Here is a 16,772-nt window from a genome sequence, read left to right as displayed (position 1 = left end):
TAGGATTTGTACATGGGGAGGAATGCAGATACAGAGACTTTGGTTTCCTAAAGGATGTTAAAATGGTTCGTTTCTCCAGCATCCCTCCCAGGGTACTCCCCCTTCTGGCCACAGCTGCCCGTGGTCCACCAGTGCCTGGTGGTGCTGGGCCCCTTTTGCCCAGGTGGAGGGCACTGCCAGCTCAGGTAGTTCTGTTAATTCTGAGAGCCTGGGTGGACACTGTCTTCACCCTTTGCTCTCACTGTTTCACTCTCAAGAGTCTGTTTTTAAACTCTTCAGTCCTTCTCTCTGATGCTAACTAAAGAGGATACCAGGTAAAGACTGTGAATCTTTGTCCCAAATTTATCCATCCCGAGGCCTTGTTGAACTCTTGAAGTATGTACGTGCTAAGTCGCTTCAGTTGTGTCTGACTCTTTATGACCGTAGGGACTGTAGCCCGCCAGGCTTCTCTGTCCATGGGGATTTCGCAGACGAGAATAGTAGAGCGGGTCGCCATGCCCACCTCCAGAGGATCTTCTGGCTCAGGGATTCGAACCCGTGTCTCTTTTGTCTCCTGCATTGGCAGGCGGTTTCTTTACCACCAGCGCCACCTGGGAAGCCTGAACTCTTAAGTTAGGGGTTTGATTACGAAGCAAACCTCTCTTTTCCCAAACTGCCTGTGGCGTCTAGGTAGAAGGGCCGCCTCGATGTTGTGGCCACTGCAGTCTCAGATCCTGGTCGTCTCAGTTTATCGTGGGGCTCTGCTCATTCCCATCTGTGTGACTATGAAACAGGAGCCTCTGGAAGCCCTGCCTTCCTCAGCTGTAAAGTGGAGATAATGTTATCTACATCCATGGAGGGCTCCAGGATTAAATAGGAAGTTCTTAGCCCAGTGCCTGAAAACATTCTCAAAGTAGACAGTTGGTTTGTGGGAAAGATACAGGGGAAAAAAAAAAAAAAAACTGTTTTATATTAGGTTTCATCTGCATAGCCCTGCTGCTGACAATGTGCTGTTTTTTCTCTTTTCCAGGTATTAGAAATGTGAATCTGTTTTGGTTTTACCCACAAGATTTAGAGTAAAGAACTGAACAGTATAGCTATGAGTTAACATGAATTAGGACAAGGAATGAATATAAAATGGTAAACTTCAATGTAGTAAAAATAACACCTTAGTAAATTTTGTACATGTACTAAAAGTTTATTTTAAAAAACATGAAGATTTATTTCATTGTGTTATAGTTGATCTTTCATTAGAATTCTCAAACATATCAGAAACATTCTAAATGCTGCTTTTCAAATTTTTTCTTTTCAGTAATAAAGAGTCTAAATCTAAGTCTAATACTAACATCTGTTTTGTTGAAACTCTAGACAAAGGTTGAACATTTCTTAGTTGACAAATAAAATGTTAAAAGATTTTCCTAGTAATCCAGCATCTAGAATATTACTGAAATTTATGTAAAATCTTAAGATATGCCAAATATTAAGTGAAATTTGCATCATTTAATTTTTACCTAAATGATTTTAAAAGTTGGTTTTTAATATGCCTTTATGGTTTCAGTCAGTCCTCCTAGATATCAGTCAACAATGTACAGGCAATGAAGCTTTTCTCTGACACCGATTCATTAGGAAAGCTCATTTAAGGAGTTAAACATCTCTCACTTGTCAACAGTGAGATAATTATGCACTATTAATTCTCATGTCATTTCAAAAAGCGCTATTTTAAAACTATTCATTTCATCAATCCTGAGAACTAGGATAAGGTAGACAGCCTGCTGTAAACCAATTTAAGATGTGATTACATTGCTTTATTCCTGCAATGCAGGAATCAGAAAGTTGATTTAATATGAATACAGCTTTTGAAATGCTTCTTACTTCATTTTAAGAGATGAATATGATTAGGCAACCTTCAGAGGACAAAGGAGTTGATGTAGAAGAAAGGAGCTTTCATTTATTCTGCCATTTGCAGAATCAAGGTGGTGTGTGGGGAGGGATAAGGAAGAAAATCAGGAAATGGTAGTTTTCTTTGTTGTTTTATCTAAATGAAGCTTTTGTGTATATCTGCTGTCTGTATATTATTATCTGAGAATTAGAATTGTTTAAACTTCTTTGCAATGGCCATCTATGGAGGAACTAGAAAATGATTTTTTTTCAAAATAGAGGACTTTTGTTGTTTAACTACTCAACATTTCTTTCAAGGGAACAATTTTAAATAAACTGGAGAATCAGTATACCATAACAGATATTTAGAAACATTAATTTCAGTATCTTGAAAAATATATGATGCTTGAAGTTCCTTAATCTGCAGACCTTACCTAAACGTTACTGTATAAAATTTTGGTTCTTTAAGTTTTGTTTTTTTTTTGCTTTTTTGACCTTAAAGAACAATTATCAAGATAATATTCAGCTTTTATTTTAAAGACATCAATTTGCAGGAGATAGTTTTACAGAGACATTCTACTATGGTTTTTAAGTGAAGTGAAAAGTCACTCAGTTGTGTCCAACTCTTTGTGACCCCAAGGACTATACAGTCCATGGAATTTTCCAGGCCAGAATACTGGAGTGGGTAGCCATTCCCTTCTCCAGTTTTTAAAATACTTTTTAAATAGAAGATACATGGAAATTATTTATAAATGAAACTGTTCCCCACATACAGTCATAAGCTTCTGTTGGTTTTTATTTTGCGGTGTGTGTTTGTGTGGTATGTGAGTGTGTAAGTAAAGAAAGGCCATATAGCTATAATTTTGCTAACCCCAAAGATCAGTGACGAAGTCATAACTGAAGTGTTAAAAGTTGAGTTGTGCACAAAGACTCTTGCTTGTTGATCCTTGACTTTTCAGAATCAGCTATCTTACTACGTTGTTTCAAGTCCTAGGTAAATTGACTGGCACACTGGTGTCCTTGACTTCTATATAAATGGGTTTATTTTTGTCACATTTAAAATGATGGATAGTTTATGTAGTTTACTGCTGTAGGAGGGCTTCCCTGGTGTCTCAGATGGTAAAGAACCTGCCTGTAATGCAGGAGACCTGAGTTTGATCCCTGGGTCAAGAAGATCCCCTGGAGAAGGGAATGGCTACCCACTCCAGTATTCTTGCCTGGAGAATTCCATGGACAAAGGCTGCAGTCCATGGGGTCACGACTGAGTGACGGACACTTCACTTTTCACTGCTGTAATAGGTTTAATTCTAGTGCTGACCCGGTGATCTACTTTTTTAAAGAATGCATCACAAACTAAAAAATTACTTTTAAGTTACTTAAACCTCTTACTTTAGATTATATCAAGAATCTGATAAAAGTTTATTTCCATTCTTAATTCTTGCCATCTGTGCATTTGCTAAATATTATGGCATAGGATCTTTTACAAAACTACCTTATTACAGTATCTCATTTAAGCAATGTATTTTAGGCCAAACCAGTAGCTATTTTTCTTGTTCAATTATAATCATACTGAATTTTGGTTTTCGCACCAATTGGCACTAATGAAAAATGACTTAAGTTATTTTTTAAGTTTGCTGGGTATATGTGAATCAATATTAGCCCTCAGATTTTAATGGTTACCACCACTGATTGCTTTATTCAGCAAGACTTTTTACTGATCTCTGAAGAGAGCCAGAGTCCAGTGTTACAAATTAGAACAATTCTAGACACTGATTTTGCTGTTTAGAAGCTTGTGTTTAGTTGGGGAGACAAGCCACACACACACACACACATATATATATAACTAATAGAAACATATGTCATGAAACATTTTAGGAAAGAAAAAATCAATACAGATTGGAATGATTGTTTACTCATCAAAAAGATGAGCCTTGAATTGGGCCTTGAAGAATGTATAACTTCTGTAAAGAAAAGGGGTAAAGGATGTATGATTGATATGAGTATTTCATGTTGAAGGATGGTTAGCAAACGAATCAATTTCAGGTTGAGACTCATACAGAACCAAATTTGGGTTTCAGAAGAGAATAGGAAGAAGAAATCGGTGGGGGGAGATATTAACATATAATACCTACTCTTTGCTGGTATTTTACTTTAATTATGCCAGTTAATTCTCAAAAGATAACCCTCTAGTTTGATGTTGTGGTCACAATTTTTCTATGAAGGAAAGCAAATAGTATATTCTTGTTGGAGGCCACCAGACAAGGAAGTGAGTGAAGTTCAGATGTGAATAGTCAAAATCTTTGTGTTATCAAAATTTCTGTTATTTCACTTGTACTGAACTAAAAATGATGGGCAAAAAACAAGGATTGTCCTGCTATTTATGCATATTGGACATACTTGAAATATAAAATCTCTTTTTCTTCTTCCTAAATCAGTTTCTTCCAACTTACTTTGGTTAATAGCTTCAGTATTCTTTTAATAACTCAGACTTCAGACACTGGAGTCATTTTTATTCTTAAAATTAGCTTTTATTTCATATTTGACTTTGAAAAATATAACAAGAAATGGACAGAATAGATCACACATTAAAATATTTATTTTTAAATTATCTGTTACTATAGAAAGGCTAAGTTATTGGTGATCTCCAATGTGCTGTGTATACTAATCATATTCCACAATTTATCAGATGTTATCTATTCAGAGTTTCAGCATAGTGTATAGAAGGAATTAATCATTTCTCTAATCCTAGCTTTGTTTATTTTGCTGTAATACAGCGGCAGGGGAGAGGCATGTATTTCTTCCTCTAGGGTTCTCCAGGTCGCTCAGGGTAAAAAGTTCACCTGCCAAGCAGGAGACAACAGTTTGATCACTGGGTCTGGAGGATCCCCTGGAAAAGGAAATGGCAGTCCGCTCCAATGTTCTTAGCAAGGAAATCCCATGGACAGAGGAACCTGGTGGGCTATAGTCCATTGGGCTGCAAAGAGTCAGACATGATTTAGTAACGAAACAGCAGCAGCAGCATTTTTTTCTCCATATGTTAGCATTATATATTGATTTCCATTAATATATTTTTGTAATTTTTTTGCTCTTCAGTAAGATTTTTAAATGGCAAGAATGATTTTATGTTCTTCCCCCACATCTTCCTCATGCTTTGTTCATCACCTAGTAGTCTAAATATATCCATTGACTTACATTACCTGAAATGGCCTGAAAAGTTTTATTTTTCTATCCCAGTGACTATCTATAGGCTATACCAACCATCACTTAACCATACATAGGAGTAATTTAATGATATTTGTAAAATGGCTAACAAAACCTTTTATTGGACAATTGAGAGCTCTTCAAAAAACGTTCAAGTAGGATTGTTTCTGTGAACTCAATCACCAGATCAGGTTTTATGAGTACCACTCTCTGTTCAAGAAATGTTCATAGTAATGTGTATATTCTAGCACTTCCTCGTCTATATTCTAGCAGTTCTAACATACTCTACTTCCAAATATAAGGGATTTGTACCCTACTGGAATCTCCTACCTCAAAGGGAAATAGCTGTAAATCTGGGGCATAATACAGAACAACTGACTGAAGGTGGTAGAGGGGAAGAGAAGCAGAAAGCCCAGTGGCAAGTGCGTGGCTTGAGGGGAGGGAGGTGGGGAGCCATAGAAGGAGGTTTGGGTGTCAGTGGATTTTCCCTTGGGGCCAAGTACTTGTGGACACATGAGGTGCAAGAGGAAAAACAGTCTTTCTGGCCAGGGGCCGCAGAAACGTGGGGCACCTGGGCTTTGGGAGCCACAGTCACTAGGCTTTAGCTGGGCTCCTCATGCTGAAATGATGGTTCCTGAATACTAGCCAGCACACGAAGTTACCAATAAGAAGACAAAAGGAGCAAAGGGCTAGTGGCAAAATGTAGCAAAACAGTCCATCGTCCCCTTGTAAAGGACTTCACCACAGACCACCCATGGTGTACTAACACCAGTAACAAGGACTCTGTTATATGGCCACCTTTTGTTGTGAAATGTAGTTTTAAAAAAAATTCTAGGCCCCCTTCTACCCCTCATTATACCAGGATTCTGTTAACAAGGAGGGAGAGACAAGGCAACTAGCAGGGTTTGCCACAGTTACGGATACTCTGTCTAAGCTGATCCTCTTCTGGAACCTATTGGCACCTCTGCTGAGATGTTCAAGCGGGGGAACGAAAGCATTTCCTGTACACGAACAAGACTTTTACATAACATATATGTACGTCTGAAGATATGGGCCAAGTCCCCAGAGTCTCCTGTAATCGCCCTTCTCAGGGGCAGCAAGTGAGGCGGCTTAGGACACAAAGCACGTATCAATCTCCGTTGTCCTCATGATTCACGAGGTCTGAAAATGACTTCCCTTCCTCAACCGTCTTCTCCTTATCTGTGCTATAATGTGACAGCCTCACTTATCCTATAGAATGCACTGTGCTGTGCTTAGTCACTCAGTCGTGTCCAACTCTTTGCGACCCCATGGACTATAGCCTGCCAGGTTCCTCTGTCCATGGGGATTCTCCAGGCAAGAATTGCCTGTAGTGGGTTGTCATGCCCTTCTTCAGGGGATCTTCCCAACCCAGGGATCAAAACCAGGTCTCCTGCATTGCAGGCGGATTCTTTACTGTCTGAACTACCAGAGAAGCCCATCCTATAGAATATGTATGATGAAATGAAATAGGATCCAGGAATTTTTATTTTTAACATGGACTCCTCCCTTAAGAAATGGTACTATTAGAGTATTGAAAATCTACTAAAAATGGATATGCAAAAATTGATTCCATAAACTTAATAGCTTTTGAAGATTTTCAAGGAGTTTGCAACTTCAATAGAAGTTTTAACTATTCCTTGAATAGGTGTAGCCTAATTTTTGAGATCTCTTCAAGAAAATTAGAGATACCAAGGGAACATTTCATGCAAAGAAGGGCTCAATAAAGGACAGAAATGGTATGGACCTAACAGAAGCAGAAGATATTAAGAAGAGGTGGCAAGAATACACAGAAGAACTGTACAATAAAGATCTTCATGACCCAGATAATCACAATGGTGTCATCACTCACCTAGAGCCAGACATCATGGAATATGAAATCAAATGGGCCTTAGAAAGCATCACTATGAACAAAGCTAGTGGAGATGATAGAATTCCAGTTGAACTATTTCAAATCCTAAAGGATGATACTGTGAAAGTGCTGCACTCAACATATCAGCAAATTTGGAAAACTCTGCAGTGGCCACAGAACTGGAAAAGGTCAATTTTCATTCCAATCTCAAAGAAAGGCAATGCCAAAGAATGCTCAAACTACCGCACAATTGCACTCATCTCACACGCTAGGGAAAAAATGCTCAAAATTCTCCATGCCAGGCTTCAACAATACGTGAACTGTGAACTTCCAGTTGTTCAAGCTGGTTTTAGAAAAGGCAGAGGAACCAGAGATCAAATTGCCAACATCCACTGGATCATCGAAAAAGCAAGAGAGTTCCAGAAAAACATCTATTTCTGCTTTATTGACTATGCCAAAGCCTTTGACTGTGTAGATCACAATAAACTGTGGAAAATTCTGAAAGAGATGGGAATACCAGACCACCTGCCTCTTGAGAAATCTGTATGCAGGTCAGGAAGCAACAGTTAGAACTGGACATGGAACAATAGCCTGGTTCCAAACAGGAAAAGGAGTACGTCAAGGCTGTATATTGTCACTCTGCTTATTTAACTTATATGTGGAGTACATCATGAGAAACGCTGGGCTGGATGAAGCACAAGCTGGAATCAAGATTACTGGGAGAAATATCAATAACTTCAGATACGCAGATGATGCCACCCTTATGGCAGAAAGTAAAGAAGAACTAAAGATGCTTACTCCTTGGAAGAAAAGTTATGACCAACCTAGACAGCATATTAAAAAGCAGAGACATTACTTTGCCAACAAAGTTCCGTCGAGTCAAGGCTATGGTTTTCCAGTAGTCATGTATGGATGTGAGAGTTGGACTATAATGAAAGCTGAGCACTGAAGAATTGATGCTTTTGAACTGTGGTGTTGGAGAAGACTCTTTGGAGTCCCTTGGACTCCAAGGAGATCAAACCAGTCCATCCTAAAGGAAATCAGTCCTGAATGTTCATTGGAAGGACTGATGTTGAAGCTGAAACTCCAATACTTTGGCCACCTGATGTGAATAACTGACTCATTTGCAAAGACCCTGATTCTGGGAAAGATTGAAGGCAGGAGGAGAAGGGGACAACAGAGGATGAGATGGTTGGATGGCATCACCAACTCAGTGGACATGAATTTGAGTCAACTCTGGGAGTTGGTAATGGACAGGGAGGCCTGGCATGCTGCAGTCCATGGGGTTGCAAAGAGTCGGACATGACTGAGTGACTGAACTGAATTGAACTGAACTTTTTGTTGCTGTAACATACATAGAAAATAAAATAAAGCTATTTTTATACTATTGATATTTGTTTATGTTTAATTTTCTACTATAGAAAGTATAAAAGATTTTCATTATCAACAATGTGAAGGTTATACAGAATTAGGGAGAGTAGTACAATGAACTCTATACCAGTCGCCCAACTTTAATAACTATCAGCCCATGTCTGATCTTTTTCATCTGTGCTCTCAATTAGCCACCCTCTCACCCCCAGCACCTGGATGTTTGGAAGAAAACATCTGGATTCTGAGTTGAACAAAGGATCTTTTGTTAAAAAATTAAGAGACAGTAGAACATAATTGCGGAGAAGGCAATGGCACCCTACTCCAGTACTCTTGCCCGGAAACTCCCATGGACAGAAGAGCCTGGTAGGCTGCAGTCCATGGGGTCACTAAAAATCGGACACAACTGAGCAACTTCACTTTCACTTTTCACTTTATGCATTGGAGAAGGAAATGGCAACCCACTCCAGTGTTCTTGCCTGGAGAATCCCAGGGACGGGGGAGCCTGGTGGGCTGCTGTCTATGGGGTCGCACAGAGTCGGACACAACTGAAGTGACTTAGCAGCAGCAGCAGATGTGTAATGGTATTCCAGTACACTTTAGAAGAGTCCTTCCCTTTTATAGATACATTCTGAAATATTTATGGATGAAGAAAATGTAATCTCCGAGATGGAGCATCTTTTTAAAAATCCTTCCTGTCACAAATCATTTGAATAAACAACTCAGTGAATTCAGGGTCTAATTTCTTCACAACAAATGAATGCTCTTCCAAAAGACCTTTCCATTCCCAGTCACTAAAGCCTAATCAGGGGCACAGGAAAAATCCACCAACTTCTAAATTAAAAGTTTCAAGTAGAAACCCCCAAGGGAAACAGGGCTTGAACTTGGTTTTCTTCTTCCTCTCATAAGCCTGGGCTTTTCTCATATAGGCAGAACCACATCTTCCTAAGGATTCAGTACTGAACTCCTTGGCCTAAAAAGCCAGGATTTTAATGATCTAGCACTCTGTGTTTTCCTGGTTTTTTTGTCTTCATGATATTTAGCAATCCTTACTATGGGGATATATTGTGTCCTTCATTTTTATCCTCTATCATTTTTTTCTTTCACTGTGCCCCTTCCTCACTCTTCCCCTCACTAGAACCTGCTACCCATTGCCTGCTGTCCTTACCCCAGTCCTCATTACCTGTTGTTAGTTCATTTGTAGAAGAGAAAAAATAACATTTACTGAACACCTTATGCCAGACACTGGTTGGGTAGGTAGATGCTCATTTAATCTTCAGAATAGCCATGCATTCTGCATATCCCAGTTGTACAAAAAGTATATCTTTGGTTCAGAGAGACCACAATTGCCCCCAAATCAGCAGTTAATTGTTAGCCATGATTTAAACTCTATTATAGTTTCTCCTTGAACTAACTCCATGAACTTCCAATTTTACCATATTTTACTATTAATGCTTTATTTTTTTCTTGCTACATTATAGGTTCTATTTTATTAGTCATTCTATTCAAAATGTTTTTAAAATACAATCACTTGTGGCATTGCATCTCTGACTTTAAATACTTTTCTTTTTTAAAACAATTTTTATTATGTATTGAGGTATAGCCAGTTAACAGTGTTATGATAGTTTCAGGTGAACAGTGAAGGGATTCAGCAGTGCCTGTACATGTATCCACTCTCCGCCATTAATACTTTTTAATATTCCTAAATATTGCTTAAGGTGTTACTTGCTCAGTTGTGTCTGACTCTTTGCAGCCTCATGGACTATAGCCCACCAAGCTCCTCTGTCCATGGCATTCTCCAGGTAAGAATACTGGAGTGGGTTGCCATTCCCTTCTCCAGGGTTCTTCTTGACCCAGGGATCAAACCCGGGTCTCCCGAGTTGGCAGTCAGATTGTTTACTGGTTGAGCCACCAGGGAATTCTTTGTTTAATTTGTATAGTTATATATAACCTGTTTTATAACTCAGGTCCACTTAAAGTTTGTTCACTCAGAATTCATTTCCTAAATTATGACAGATCATTGGGAGTCTCTTGGACTCAACTTTACATTGTTCTCTTTAAATGTATAATGACATGGCTAGGTAATCAACAAATATCCATTTCCAAAGGTCAGAGTATAGTTTAAGAAAAATTTCCTGTTGAATTGATGGGACAGTGAGTGAGGAAAATATAGTGTATGAGCAAAGACATAGAATGTTTTTACAGATCTAATTTTATAAGGAAAGTCATGTCCTGGCAGCATTTTTTAATGGGGCTATAAATTTAGTAATATTTCAGTGGCAATAACAGGATGTTAAATATGACTCTTCATTCCTGAAATTTTAGGTTTTCTTAATGGTAGTTGCCATTACTGAGAGTAACCAACCTTGAGAATGTATTTAACTTAGATTTTGAAGCAATGCGTGCTATGACTTCAATTTCTGTGACCCAGAAATATTGACGTACTAATTTTCTAAGTTAAAAACTTTCTTTTTTATGTTTTTGTCCTTGCTTAAATGGGCAAATGCTGGCTAAATGTCTTGGAGAATGTAGTATTTTTATGAAATGACAAGAAGTATTGATTTACCTTATTCTTCTTCCCTCAAGCAGAACAGCCATAAAATATGTTCAATTTCTTCTCATTTCTGTCTGCAGATTACACTGACTTGTGGTGTAGAGGACAGGTATGGATGTGATAGGAGCATATTGACAGTTACTAGAGTTTGACTTTAAAGCCTTAGAGCTAAAAAGCAGACTTGACAAATCCATTTACAGTGTTATTCACTTAATTGTTGTGCTGCTAAATCTTATTTGTTCGATATAAAAAATGAATGTGGGCCTAACATAGAAAATCCAGATAAGGACCATTCCTTTTGAACTGAAACTTCACATTTAACATGAAACCTGCTTTGGAACTATTTTGGGAAACTATTCCATATGTAATGTATCATTTAAAAAAAAGTATCATCAAATGAAATCAATTTTTAAATCTGTTTAAAAAGTTCTGTACCAGATACTCATAACTTTTTTCAAGGATGAAGGTTCACATTTAGCTTAAATTGACTTGTGTGTAATTTTCAGGGCTTCCCCGATGACTCAGAGGGATGTAATTTTCAACTATGCTGTTCTTAGGTTAGTCACAGGTAAACGAATTCTTCCCAGACTGTAATTTCTCTTGAGGAATGGCACATCTTAATTTTGAGTAACTTTGAGTGGGTCTCTAAGCTTAGAGGTGCCCATCTGTTCATTTGCTGCCAGGAGCATTAATGCTGGCGGGCAGGTTTCCAAACGGTTGCCGTGAAGACTTGCATCCTGTATGCGTATTCTTTACACTTTTAATTCTGCTTCTGGAGCCTCTTGTTCTGCCACTTGCCCTGATTATCACCCTCATCTCTGGCCTGTAGAACGAGAGAAACAATCACGATTCAGCTCCCGATTGCAGCTATTGACAGAAATGCCTACCAGGGCTCCATAGTTCCTCTTCTACATCTGAAAACACCAAGTTGCTCCAATATTTATCCTTGGAAGTGCACAAGGTCAGTAGACACCTTTTTTGTTTATTCAGGAATTTTTATGTGACGTATTAAAAATTCATGTGGAAGTTGAATTAGCTGATTTATTCCTGATATTTACCTCCTGTTTAAATGGTTGTTCAGTCACTACACACCTCCTCAAATGGCTCTTTTTAAAAGGCTGCAATTAAGCTTTTAGAGAGAGCACCAAGAGTTTTGAGATCTGAATTGGAGGATTTGAATATTTGAGGAATTCGTGTTTATGTGGGGTTTCCCTGGTGGCTCAGACTATGAAGAATCTGCCTGCAATGCAAGAGACCTGGGTTCCATCCCTGGGTCAGAAAGATCCCCTAGAGAAAGGAATGGTTACCTACTCCAGTATTCTTGCCTGGAGAATCCCATGGACAGAGGAGCGTGGCAAGCTCCAGTCCATGGGGTCTCAAAGAGTCAGACACAGCTGAGAGCCTAACATTTTCACTTTGGGGCTTCCCAGGTGGCAGTAGTGGTAAAGAATCTGCTTGTCAATGAAGGAATCATAAGAGATGCGGGTTGGATCCCTGGGTCCGGAAGATCTCCTGGAGGGAGGGCATGCAACCCAGTCCAATATTCTTGCCTGGAGAATCTCATGGACAAAGGAGCCTGGTGGGCTCTAGTCGATACAGTCACAAAGAGTCAGACATGACTGATGCGACTTAGCAGGCATGTGTTTTAAGTAATTAAAGTTTCTTAGAAGCAAAAAAAAAAAGCTAGTTATTGGCATCTCGTATTTTGGTGACAGAGGGGTGAAGTCTACTGGATGGAGAATCTCCTTTTCCAGGTTGAGTGCCTTTCGTACGTTTGGGGCCGAGACCATTGTCAGCGGTGGTGGTGGCTCCAGTGCTGTCCCGCACTTCACTGGTCATGGACGGCTTTGCTGCACCTGTTCACTGTTGACCCAAGACCATGTTGAAAGAAAAACCTGAAGATAAACTCTCATTATCCTTTATTGCCCAAAGTAGGGCTGACAAACTGCTTCTTGGATTCTTACAGCTCCATGATGAATGTTTGGGTCACTCACCAGTTGTACCTCGCCTGGGTAAGGAGGTACCTGGGACATCCTTTCATGAGGCTACATGCAGACACAGTTCAGTCTATAAGTCTGGGACAGTAGATAACACTCATGATTTTGAAGGTCTTACTCAGATACATCTTTTCCTGGAGGCAGTGGGAACCAGAAGATGCAATGTCTCTGTTTTGGGGATCGTTACTCTTTCTCTTCTGACACATCCCACTTCTGACACATCCTTTGGATTCCCTGGTAGCTCAGACAGTAAAGAGTCTTCCTGCAATGCGGGAGAACTGGGTTCAATCCCTGGGTTGGGAAGAAGGAAATGGAGAAGGAAATGGCAACCCACTCCAGTATTCTTGCCTGGAGAATCCCATGGACAGAGGAGCCTGGCGGACTACAGTCCCTGGGGTTGCAAAGAGTCGGACACGACTGAGCGACCTCACTTTCACTTCCCTGTTTCTCTGCTGCTGATTCTTCTGACTGTGCTGGCTTCTCATCCCTTCAGATCAGAGCTCTACAGTGTGGGATATGAGCTGCTGGTGACTCACAAAGTTAACTTAGCCAGTTACAACAGTTTTATAATGGAATAGAATAGAAAAGCGCAGAGTAGAAAGGAGAGAGCTTCTCATCTATGAAGGTCTGTATGGTTTCCTGAAGCTGTGATTTCACTTAGAGACCTATGAATGTATATGTATTTATCAGATCTTGATGTAAATTGCGCCTCTTACTGTGTTTTGTGATTTTAAAAACTAAAAGCCACTGCTTTAGATGTACATGCTCTTTTCATTGATTTGACTAGTGTTTGGGTCCAGTCTTCCTGAACCTACCACTGACATTTGTCAATACAGTGGTTGTATATTCATTCTTCCTGGCTGTCAGTTCTCATTACTGTGATTTCTTTATAGCATTTTTAACTGTATTTTTAGCTGGGACAAACAAAAAGAATAACTCAATGACTTTAATTTGCAAAACTTTTTTAGGTATTTATGAAAAGATTCCTTATTTATAATCTGATGCTTTGCACATGTAGAAAATAAATAATATGCCTAGAAAAATAAATAATAACTTACTTTCATCCTGGTGGAGTTCTTTTTGTTTTGAAAGAGGTCAGTTGCAGACATGCAAGGTAAATGACTGTAGTACTGCTATGGAAGGCTCCATTTTTTGGAACAGCATATCCTTCATGAGCAAACTATTCATTGCAGCATGCAGGCATAAATTCAGTGACAAGAGGGACATCTGGTAGTTATTTTCTGTAATCATTGATGAGCAGAACTTAAAATTTGGAATTACCAATAAAGACAAACCCCAGGGTTTTCAAAGATCACTTCACTGTACTTACTCTGACTTGGGGCATTCCATTGGTTTAAAAAACAAAAAACTAAAAACCCCAAGGATGAACATCTGATTTAGCATGGTTAGAATCTTAAAGGAACCGGAGAAAGTGAGATGTAGTTATAGAATCAAATTTTTCTCAGTTTCACCTGTTATCTATCATATATTATTATCAATAACTTTATGCATTTACAGATTGTCTGAAAGCCTTTTCTCTGTTAGTCATTGAAACTCTTGTGCCTAGTAACAGAGCAAGTGTCACTGATACAGTGATTTTGGTGGTGGATTTCTATTTATTTTGTGGGGGATATCCTCCCCAAAGTTGATTCAGCCTTCCTAATGAGTAAAAACTATTCCTTTTCCATAATGATCCTTTCTCATGGAGTAAACGGATAGTGCCTTTGAACTAAGAGACAGAGAACTCAGTGTGAGACCGTGGGCTCTGAAGACGGACGGCTTGCATGTGAATAGCAACTTCATTATATGCTAGCTGGGTGTCTGGGCAAATTACTTAAGCATTCTGTGTCTGCTTGATTTTCCTATCTATGAAATGGAGGTAATAATAATTCCTACTCCATAGGATTGTCATGAGCATTATAAATATATTAATACATGCAAAATGCTTGGAGAGGTACCTGGTGCATAGTAAATCCTCAGTAAAATTGAGGTATTATTTTTATCTAGAGCAAGAGTCCTTTTTACTGATACACAGAAAGCATAAATTTTACTTGAAACTTAAGTTGTATTGGAGTACATTTTTGGAGAAGGAAACGGCAACCCACTCCAGTATTCATGCCTGGAAAATCCCATGGACTGAGGAGTCTGGTGGGCTACAATCCACTCAGAATAAAGAGTTCTGACATATGCCATTGGTCTTGAATTGGTGACCACATTTCCATAGGCACTTTGGCCTGACAGTATCTGGTTTTGATTTTCTATTGTTTTTGAGATGCTTTTAAGAAGCAGGACATTCAGTCATGGGCACAGGCTTTACCTTGTTCTACTTTCTTAAATTCTTTCCTAACTCTCCCTTTTAGACTTCTGAGGTGGGACTGCTATTATTTGAGATGAATTTTATGGAGTGGTTTCCATTTTACCCAGGAGGCCTGAGCGTATTGAGAAAGACCATAAAAGATAGTGTTCCTTTTCCGGGAGACTTGTTTCTTCTCAGTCATAAAGACATTGGGACCCTTCATGTATTTCCTTGATAAATAAATAATGCTGCAACCCAGAAGTTCATGTGTTATGATAGATGTCATAATCCTGCCTGAAAGGCTAGTTTGGACATACTAATTTAGTTAAGAGAACCATGTTTATACCCAGCAGCATTGACCATTTCAATATGGAATAAAGGGAAATGATTTTAAAAGAATTTCTGTGTTAATACAACTCTTAAAACTCTAAAAATGTTCTGCTCTGTCTTGGCCAGCTGGCCCCCTCTCCATCTGTGGACTAAACTGTGACAGGAGTTGGTGGACAGCCAAATAAATGGAGGGCGATTTAATCTCTCCATGGCTTCCCACCATGGCTTCCCACGGTGGCACAGTGGTTAAGAATCTGCCTGCAATGCAGGAAACTTGGGTTCAATCCCTGGGTCAGGAAGAGCCCCTGGAGAAGGAAACGGCAACCCGTTCCAGTATTCTTGCCTGGAAAATTCCATGGACAGAGGAACTTGGCGGGTTACAGTCCATGGGCTTGCAAAGAGTCGGCCACGACTGAGCACATCAGCACAACACCAGAGTAAACAGATGAAGAATGCTGAGTATTTTTAGTGGAAGAGGGGTGGGTGGAGAGGGGCTGTAGTAACTGGAGCTCTTTAACAGGTCTTAATTGTGCATAGATTCATAGAAGTCTTCTTGTTTGACTTGTGCATTGAAGGCCCATTGCCGTTAACTTCTTTCAGTAAGAATGATGCCCTCTGAGTAATGCCCCTGTTGTGAACTAAGAAAGACCTATGAATTATTAATAACCTGCAGGGTTGCAGAGCCCTTGTAGGAATAGAGCAGTGTGCTCTGTACAACAGTTCTGCTCACCTGATCTTGACAAATTAGGAGCATCTAAAACATACTCCTGCTTGTTAATACAAGAAGTGGGGGAAAGGTGACTTGGAAATGCATCAATATTTAGCCCTTTTGTAGAATCTCAAAAGGATAATAGCAGATAGTGTTTCTTCATAAATAACTGTCTCTCCTATCTTGGTGCTTTAGTGTGGTAGGCTAATGCCTTTCTGTCAAGGCAGACTTTATGGTTCAATTTTCAGCTGTACTTCTTGTGAAACAACTAGGAAAAAAAAAGTAAAAACACAATTATAGAGATGCCTACTCCATAATCATTTATTCCTGTTTATAGAACTTGATTCTTTTCAAGAATATTTTCTGCTGTGTACTAAGCTGATAGGCAACAAGAGCAAATAAAACTCCTTACAGGAGTAGCAATTGTTTTATCAATAACCCAGCTTATGTGGCAATCTTGACAGGAATATTAGGAGTTGTAGCCACATTGAAATGTGGAATATGTAATGCTGTGCTACACAGGATGGGTTTTACAGCCTTCTAAGGGGACCCTTGGTATTTACTAAAGTAAAGTTAAAATTGAAAACCTT

The 16,772-nt window shown here is 39.2% G+C and overlaps 1 protein-coding gene across 4 annotated transcripts in view; it reads left to right on the top strand.

Moving 5' to 3' along the window:
* Positions 1–16,772, top strand: part of PRKN (parkin RBR E3 ubiquitin protein ligase) — a 1,201,168-nt gene that overhangs the window by 18,760 nt on the left and 1,165,636 nt on the right. The window contains exon 2 of one of the 4 annotated variants that reach the window (XM_055536157.1): positions 11,680–11,811. The exons of the other annotated variants lie outside the window; for them this stretch is intronic. The gene's annotated coding sequence lies outside the window, so the exon portion shown is untranslated. The remainder of the gene's footprint in view (positions 1–11,679; positions 11,812–16,772) is intronic. 4 annotated transcript variants of the gene reach the window in all.

The sequence above is a fragment of the Bubalus kerabau genome, chromosome 9, assembly GCF_029407905.1.
Source record: "Bubalus kerabau isolate K-KA32 ecotype Philippines breed swamp buffalo chromosome 9, PCC_UOA_SB_1v2, whole genome shotgun sequence".
Classification (NCBI taxonomy): domain Eukaryota; kingdom Metazoa; phylum Chordata; class Mammalia; order Artiodactyla; family Bovidae; genus Bubalus; species Bubalus kerabau.
This window is presented reverse-complemented; position numbering and strand designations above follow the sequence as displayed.